Below are 9,288 nucleotides of genomic sequence, written 5' to 3' on the forward strand. Positions count from 1 at the left end.
TATAGGACACCAGGAAGCCAGGCCAGGCAAGTTATTCTAGACACCTGTGTTCCCTGTCCTGCCTGCAGGATTTTAGTGAATGTAAAAATGGCCAAGTCACTGAGAAGTGACCTAAGAAGACTTGCAACAATGCAGGCTTTTAGGACTATGAGCGTGGTTTTCCTTAAGACTTGATCTGTCCTGGGTCTCAAGAAAAGTTAGCTATAGAGTCAACATGCTCTTTCCCTCACTCGCCCACCTGTGCCCCATCTCACAGCCGGTGGGTGCAACCCCAGTGCCCCAGCTTGTACATATTGTCTTGGGCTTGATGCTACACTGATTTATTATTTAGGTTAGGTGCCTAATGCTTTGCATAGAACCTTGGCCTCTCACCGTTGTCGTAGAGTGGATTTTTTTTTTTTGAAGCTGCAGCCAATTTACAGTAATTAATGTGCTAAGGACAGCAGCTGTGGCAGCCATTAATTCCTTAATCTTGGAGTAGAGAGAAATGGATTAGTTAGAGATAAATATAGCTTATGGCATTTTCTCCTGAGAACAACCCTTTAAAAACAGTGTGTTTCTGTTGCAGTGTGTGTGTGGGGGGGGGGAAGGGGGCGGGTGGTAGGAAAATGAAAGCCCATTTCCCTTCTTGGGGAATTATTCTTGCAAGAAAGAAGAGATGGGGGTGAGGTGAAATGGAGGTTCATTTAAAATGAGACAAAAAGGCTGACCCTGGGCACCACGGAGGCTTTTGTCTTCGCTCCCAGGACCCCGAGACCTCTGGGTGAAGATTCGCTATTTGAGCTTCCTACGTGCAAGCATCAGATCTCTGCTCTGGAAGCCAAGCTGGGGGAGGAGGGAGGAGGAAAACCAACCAGATTCTCCTCTGTGGAGTGAGCCATTTGTTTTAAAATGAGATGAGAGGTGGCTCAGAGATGTTAATGGAAATCTTTGCAAACACAAACTTAAAGTTTCTTCAATCCAAAGAGTCACTCGGCCATAAATATGTGTGGGTTATTTAGATGCTTCCAAAGGTTACTCGAAAATTGCCTATTTTTCCACAAAGAAGTGAGCTGTTTATTGCTTCAAAAGCATGCCTCAGAGCGGATGCTTGCTTTTCTTCTTTGGAGAAGGAAAAAAAAATATGCTGAAATACGTGCAGTGCTGGGAAAGATTGAGTGGAGAGCAGAGGTGTGGGGGGCTGAGGCTTTAGCAGGGCTGCAGAAAGGAGGGGAAGAAGCAGGTGACTTGCTCCGCAGGTGGCATTAGCAAGTGCTGGTCTCTTAGCAGGTCAGATAACAGGTCACGGTGAGGTGGACTGTAGGCCCGAGAAGGGCCCTTTGTGAGGGAGTTTCCGTAGCAGAGACTGCTGGGGGCTGCAGAAGCATGCCTCCCTGCGTGCTTCCTGACTGCTACCTGCCAGCAGGGGAGAGCTTGGCTGAGCTCTCCATGGAACCTCATTACTTCATGGCCAGTCCTATTGCAGGGTCACAGAATAACAGGGCCCAGTTTGTGTTCTTTAGGAGACCCTATAATAGAGAATGTTTGCTGACCTTAGGTAGATTTACACTAGATCCCCAGAAAGTGAAGGCCGATGTTTTGTAGTTCAGATACATCTTTTTATTATTATTTTTTTATTTTTTATTTTTTTAAAGAATTATTTATTTATTCAGAGAGAGAGAGAGAGGCAGAGACACAGGCAGAGGGAGAAGCAGGCTCCATGCAGGAAGCCCGACGTGGGACTCGATCCTGGGACTCCAGGATCACACCCCAGGCTGCAGGCGGCGCTAAACCGCTGTGCCACCGGGGCTGCCCTCAGATACATCTTTTTGTGGAGCGCTGGTATGGCCTTGCCTGGGATTGAATTGAAAATTAGGGTTGAGGCCAGGGCCTCTAAGTGTGATTGCTAATTGCTGTGGTGCTGGTCAGGGGTCAGGGGAGTGTGGAGGGTCACCTTTTCATGAGATCCTTGTCGTGGGGAAGTTTAAAGCAGGCTGAGAGAGAACATTGGTTGAGGATCTACTATGTGCAGTGCTATGCTAGGAATTTTTCATGTAGTATTTTAATATAACCTCAAAATAACCCTGCAGGGTATTTCCTCATTTTCACATACGGGTGAATTCATTTGCGGGAGGATGAAAGAGAGGGAGATACACACACACACACACACACACACACACACACACGACAGTGTTGAACCTCCCTACACTGCTGGGTCATGTGACCTCTTAGAGCCCCTCAGGTGAATGTGGCCAAGCATCCCAGTTCCGCACAATAACTTTGAATTGGGAGAGTCAACTGGCGTGTTGGGCTCAATGCCACCAATGCTCAATGCTCAATGCTTTGGAAATGCATCCAAGCCCTTTTAATAAGTTCTTTATAGATCCTTGGATTCAGGATCTATAAAGAACTTATTAAACTCAACAGCCAAGAAACAAACAATCTGATCATGAAATGGGCAAAAGACATGAACAGACATATCACAGAGGAAGACATCGACATGGCCAACAAGCACATGAGAAAATGCTCCACGTCACTGGCCATCAGGGAAACACAAATCAAAACCACGATGAGATCCCACCTCACCCCAGTGAGAATGGGGAAAATTAACAAGGTAGGAAACAACAGATGTTGGAGAGGATGTGGAGAAAGGGGAACCCTCTTGCACAGTTGGTGGGAATGTGACCTGGTGCAGCCACTCTGGAAAACCGCGTGGAGGTTCCTCAAAGAGTTAAAAATAGACCTGCCCTACGACCCAGCAATTGCACTGCTGGGGATTTACCCCAAAGATACAGATGCAGTGAAACGCCGGGACACCTGCACCCCAAGGTTTATAGCAGCAATGTCCACAATAGCCAAACTATGGAAGGAGCCTCGGTGTCCATCGAAAGATGATGGATAGAGAAGATGTGGTTTATGTATACAATGGAATATTCCTCAGCCATTAGAAACGACAAATACCCACCATTTGCTTCACTGTGGCTGGAACTGGAGGGTATTATGCTGAGTGAAATAAGTCAATCGGAAAAAGACAAACATTATATGGTCTCATTCATTTGGGGAATATAAAAATTAGTGAAAGGGAATAAAGGGAAAGGAGAGAAAATGAGTGAAAATATCATGAGGGTGACAAAACATGAGAGACTCCTAACTCTGGGAAATGAACAAGGGGTGGTGGAAGGGGAGGTGGGAGGGGAGTGGGGGTGACTGGGTGACAGGCACTGAGGGGGGCACTTGGTGGGATGAGCACTGGGTGTTGTGCTAAATGTTAGCAAATTGAACTCCAATAAAAAATAATATAAAATAAAAAATAAAAAAAAGAAAAAGGAAATGCATCCAAGGCCTTACGGCTGTGCACATCACCTTCCCTCTGCCCTCTTCCAGGGCTCCCCAGCAGCCTGCAGAAAGCATGGTCCACACTGTGGATCAAGACAATGGGGTTTCCTTTACCTCTCCCAAAGCCCTGAGGATGGAGACCAAATGGAATCACGTAGTGTTATGATTTGTACACTAACTGAAAAATTTATGACTCTTGTAAAAATATAGACGAATATGTTGTCTGCTGAGAACTGAAGATAAGATATAAACCAAGTTATTGGCAACATTTCCCATGGGTTCCACTTGAGCGAGAATGAATCATTCATTGGCTGTTCATGACCACAACCACCACCAATCTTGCTGCTTTTAGAAACTGGGGGGAAAGTTTTTACTACTGTTGCAGGAAATGATAAAGCAAATTAATTTTGAATCCACACAATGCCCAGCATTTTCCTTTGGTATGGCTTAGATTTGGGAGTCTGCGGACAGGCCTTTCAAACTCGTCCAGTCAGATATTTTGAACCTCTTGGAGCATCCTCTTGCTTAGTCAGGATGATTTCAGGTCCTGTGTTTTATCTTTTTTTTTTTTTTTTGGCCTCAAAGCCTGACTCAACTTGCAGGGCTTTATGCAGAGGAGTTTGTTTACAACCCCATTTAATAAAGCTGGCTATAAATTTGGCCCATTTTCACGTTGTCAACGGGCAGTATAAGGGTTTCATTGGAATTCAGTTTTGATCGTTAAAATGGATAGAAGATAAACTGCTTAGCAGCTCCTCACAACCACATAAATTGGATGTCCAACAGTGCAAAACTCCAAAATGCATCTTTTAAACCTGTGAAAAGAAGCATGAGAGGCAGAATTTAGAATTTGTTTCAATCGAGTTGACACTAATCCCAGACACAAGGGAGTGTCCTAGGTACTATTTATTTCTTTGAAAATTGATATGTTATGGCTAAAACCAGCTGATAGCTCTGGAAAGAAAAGCTAACACATTTGTGAATTATCCTTGAGTTTTTGTGCTTTACTTTAGAATTGTTAAAGTCATGCCTGACTCCACCAAGAGAGCTTTGACTGACTTTGGCTACCTGCTAAAAATTCAATAAAGTAGGGGCATCTGGGTGGTTGGGCTGGTTGGTTAAGTGACCGATTCTTAGTTTCAGCTCAGGGTTGTGATCTCAGGATCCCCGGATCGAGCCCCACGTCAGGCCCTAAGCTCAGTGGGGAGTCTGCTTTAGATTGCTTTCTCTCCCTCTCCTTCTGTGCCTTTCCTGGCTCATGCATTAGCTAGAGCTCTCTCTCTCTCTCTCAAATAGATAAATATTTAAACAAAATCAATAAAGTGAAATGTAAGTTACAAGTAGTTTTGTATATTGATGCTAAATAATGATATTGATATATATGCTTAAAAAAACAGTTTCTTCCTTGATGTGTAAATGGATCTTATAAATGTGTTGTTTCTTCTTTATTAGAGGTAAGAAGTTTCCTTTGTGATAAGAGACAAACTTCTAAGCAATTTGCTGCTCGGAAATCTATAGTAGTTAACTATGCTCAAACTATGGGAAAATATCCAAATTTCCTGTCTGGCTCAAGGGCTTACCTTGCCAACTTCAACAGCAGGACTCCTTGGAGCTACCACTTCCTGTGTGGACCCAGACTCTTCCAGCCTACAATGTTACAGGCTTTCATCTCTAATTATATACCTGTCCTCCAAACTTCCAGCTGAATCTGACCTCTTCCATGATTTTGTTTTTTCTCTCTGTTCTAGATGAATTCCTATTAGCAAATGTTTATATCACTTGCATGTCACAAAGGATGAGCTCTACAGGCTGGTACTGAATTAGTAAGGAACATAAATATTAAGCAAAACTCTCAAACTTCCTCTATGGCTATTTCTAAATTAAACCTAAGTACCCATTTGGTAGGTTTTTTGGCAGGGCAGTTGAATAGACACTCTATCTTTCTCTTTTCTGTGGGGTCCCCAGGCTTGTTGTGGGATAGAGTTGACTTCATTTCCCCGCATTCCCCTTTCCTGGATGATAAGTGGGGTTGTTTCTGCGAAGGAGCTAGGCATTCCAGTTCTGCAAATCCTCCTGAATGTCTTCCCTCAGAGGTTTGGCTTTAGAGAAAAAACACTAGAAGGAGTTTTGCTGGCATCCTAGGTTCCTTCCACTGCAGTCTGGAGTACTCGTTCCTTTATTCTTTGTCTGTCTACATTCTCAAAGGATGCGTCTAGAAGTTGGGTCATCTCTCCCAAAGTCTTGGCCGGCTGAAGTCCCTTGATTTGGTTACTTGGCCCAAGTGGCACATGGTTACCTTAGAGCTGCTTCTGTCTTCTTCCATCTCCCAAGCTGAGCTCGGCTAAGTTTCCAGAGACTTCATGTGGATACTGCAAACTCTTTGGTGTCTGTTGCTGCTGTCCAATTTTGTCCTCACAGCACTATGGCCTCGATGAGACACTTAACTTCCTAGTTAAGGGACTTACCTACTAACCTAATAGGACTTCTGACTCTTCTTTACCTTGGTTGCATGGTTGCAGGGGTGGGGGGGGTGGGACTACCTCCCAAGAGCTATATTCTTATTGAACAGATGAAATCCAGCAGCATCTCTGCCTTTTGCCAGCTTCTTCTTTTTTTTTTTTTTAATTTTTATTTATTTATGATAGTCACAGAGAGAGAGAGAGAGGCAGAGACACAGGCAGAGGGAGAAGCAGGCTCCATGCACCGGGAGCCCGACGTGGGATTCAATCCCGGGTCTCCAGGATCGCGCCCTGGGCCAAAGGCAGGCGCCAAACCGCTGCGCCACCCAGGGATCCCTTTTTGCCAGCTTCTTTTTTCCTTCTGTGGGGATGTCAGCAGGGAGCTGTGTCACATCTTAGCTTCTCCTTTTCCCTTTCCTAGGGTTTGTAGTTTACCCTTGGTGGCATTAATGAAGGTTCTGGCTGGCCTTAGACGTACCCACACCTTTCAAAATCCATACCTCCATCATTATCTGTGTGGTAGATGTCCTAAGGTTTCACACCAGTCATGTTCCTACTACTTTATTTGACATGCTTGCATCAGTCTGGGGGCCTTCTGTGAATGTCCTTCAAATTGCCCAACTGTGTGTGTGCATGGAGGCTCATGAGTGTGTGCACTGGTATAGTCTCCTGTCTTCAACTGGCTTTGTTCCATAGTTCCAGTCATCCACATGCTCCTATAGAAATAACCCCAGGACATCAGTGTGGTCTTTGGAAGCAAACCCACTTGGGGTGGAATCCCATCCAATTATCTACTAGCTATGTCTTCTTGGGCAAGTTCTTTAACCTTTCTTCTCTTCAGTTCCTAATCTCTAAAATGAAGATTATGATTGTAGCCACCTCAGAAGTTCATTATGGGATTAGATGGGAGATGGCAGATTAGAGCTCACTGCAGCATCCAGCATATATTAGTTATTATTTTTTTTGGCCAGGTGTGTGTGTATGTGTTAATTCCTACAGATATTCATGATGATAGAGTCATCACCCACTGGCCTGGTTTAGTCATTCAACAAATATTCTTCAAATGCTTATCATGTGATCTCTGTTCTAGGCCCTGGGATAACATTAAGCCAAATCAAATGTGGTCCCTGGCTTCATGGAGCTTATAACCCTAGTGGGAGATACAGACATTAATCAACTAATCATAAACATATGTGTTTAACTGATAAGTATAACCTATTCTGAGAACTAAAAGTATATGATACTAGGAGGTTATTTAACAGGAACAGTTGGCCTCGCTTGAAGGATGGTTACTATAAATTAAGTGAAAGCAGAGAGATCTCTGTGCAAAGGTCATGTGGCAGAGGTAACTATAATTTATTTGAGGAATTATAAGAACATCAGTGGGTGTTGGAACTCTTGGAAAAGTAAGGGATAATTCTACGAAGTAAGACTGGAGAGGTAGGAGTAGTAGGTAAAAAAATGGCTCCATCTCTTACTCCCTGTGAATAAGTTACCTTGCTTGGCAAAGGGACTTTATGGAAGTAATTAGGGTTAGGAATCTTGAGATGGGGAGATTATCTTGGATTATTTGGGTGGACCCCAATGTGATCACAAGGGTTCTTGTAAGAGAAAGAGGGAGGCAGGGGTGTCAGCATGAAAGAGAGAGAGAGAGAGATTAGAAGATTCTACACTAGTGGTTTTGAAGATGGAGGAAGGATGCTGCAAGCCAAGGACTTTTAGAAGCTGGAAAAGACAAGGAAACAAATTATCCTTTAGAACCTCTAGAAGGGATGCAGCCCTGCCGAAGCCTTCATTTTAGCTCCATGAGACCAATTTTGGACTTCTGACTCCTAGAACCATATGTTTGCGTTGTTTGAAGCTACTACGTTTGTGGTCATTTGTCCTATAGCAATAGGAAACTGATGTAGTAAGTGGGCAAGGCCCAGGCTTGTAGGTCAAAAACACTCCCATTTAGAGTGTCCTTGAGACCACCTAGAGGTAAAGAAGTAGCTAGGGTGAGCATGGCAATCCCGAGTTATGGGTAGGGGTGGGTAAGCTTGGGAACTGAGAAGAAGACGTGAATCTGAAAGGTTGTGAAACATGGCAGGATATTGTGCCCATTGGTTGTGAAGGACAGAGAAGCGGCTCCATCAGTGAAGATCTGAGGGTTTTGAGACTGAAGAGTGAGAGGGCAGTGATTCAATTCGATTAGAGAACATGAAAGGGAGCTAGAGAGCACAATAGGTTTCTCGACAGCAGGTGGAGTGGTTGGGCTGGAGTTAATGGTAAGCCTCGCTTCATTGATGTTGAACTTAATGCACTGATAGAAAAGTCAAATCCTGGGATCTGGGGAAACATGGAATGATGACAGAGGAATAGATCAGAGTTAGGTTAATAGGATGCTTAGTAGAGGAAGAGTTGAGGTCGAAGATGTGCTTCTGGAAGACGAAGTTGGGATGTGAGCTGAAGCGATGAACATAGACGTTTCTCCGAGATAGCCTAAAGACAGCAGACAAGAGGGAAGGGTGGGTAGCATTCACTGAGCACCTACTCTGACCAGGCATTAGAGGACCTTTTATTTTTAAAATATGTATTAACTAGTTTAACCCTTATAGCGCCCCTCCATTCTGTCCCTCTATTACAACATAGTGTTAGCACCATTTTTATAGGTGATAAATACAGAATTAGAGAAGTTAAGTAATTTGGAGATAGTCCATCAGCCAGTAACGGTCTTTCACACCATGTGCACAGTTAGGGGAAGGGTAGCTGCTCCTAAAGGCAAAGATAGGAGCAGACAGAGGGAGGGAGAGAGATACCTGGTGTGGTGTCATTGAAGCCGAGAAGCAGGAGAGACCTACGGTGTGGAATAGTCTTTGTAAAAGATTGGGCAGTCAGAATTCGGAATTCAGAATCCTGAATGACTCTTTGTTGGAACCCAGCCTCTGGATCGCTGGGTATTAGTAGCACTTTTTCTAGAAGTCTGTTTCCTTGGGGACTGGCTCTTTAGTTATATAATGGCGGCTAATGTGGTGTCTGATATTTGGTGATGGTCAACCACCGTGTGTGTGTGTGTGTGTGTGTGTGTGTGTGTGTGTGTATGTGTGTGTGTGAGAGAGAGAGAGAGAGAGAGAGAGAGAGAGAAGGAAAGAAAGAGAGAGAGAGGGTGGGGGAGAGAGGGAGAGAGAGGGAAAGAGAGAGAGAGAGTGGGAGAGAGATGGAAAAAAAGAGAGGGTAGGAGAGAGAGGGAGAGAGAGGGAAAGAGAGAGAGAGGGTGGGGGAGAGGGGGAGGGAGAGGGAAAGAGAGAGAGAGAGAGAGAGAGAGAGAGAGAAACAGAGGCAGAGGGAGACACCATCAGAAAAATCATGGCTCACTAATCTCACAGGCACAACTGGTCTTCCCAACTAGAAAGTATGGTTATTGAAGAAGCTTCTGATTTTGAAGATGCCACACCTTCCCAGGAGTATTGGTTATAATTTTGTGACAACCATTGAGGGAAGTATTTGACTTCTGCCTCGGAAGTTTCATGGTCCA

General features: G+C 44.3%; 1 long non-coding RNA gene across 1 annotated transcript; it reads right to left on the reverse strand.

The window, feature by feature from the left end:
• Positions 1 to 3,867: 3,867 nt before the first annotated feature.
• Positions 3,868 to 8,661, reverse strand: LOC112669287 (uncharacterized). The gene is made up of 2 exons (XR_004806974.2): positions 8,573 to 8,661; positions 3,868 to 4,130 (listed from the first exon to the last, which is right to left on the reverse strand). It is a non-coding gene; the product is annotated as an uncharacterized LOC112669287 (long non-coding RNA).
• Positions 8,662 to 9,288: the final 627 nt, after the last annotated feature.

The sequence above is a fragment of the Canis lupus genome, chromosome 19 (assembly GCF_003254725.2).
Source record: "Canis lupus dingo isolate Sandy chromosome 19, ASM325472v2, whole genome shotgun sequence".
Taxonomy (NCBI): Eukaryota; Metazoa; Chordata; class Mammalia; order Carnivora; family Canidae; genus Canis; species Canis lupus.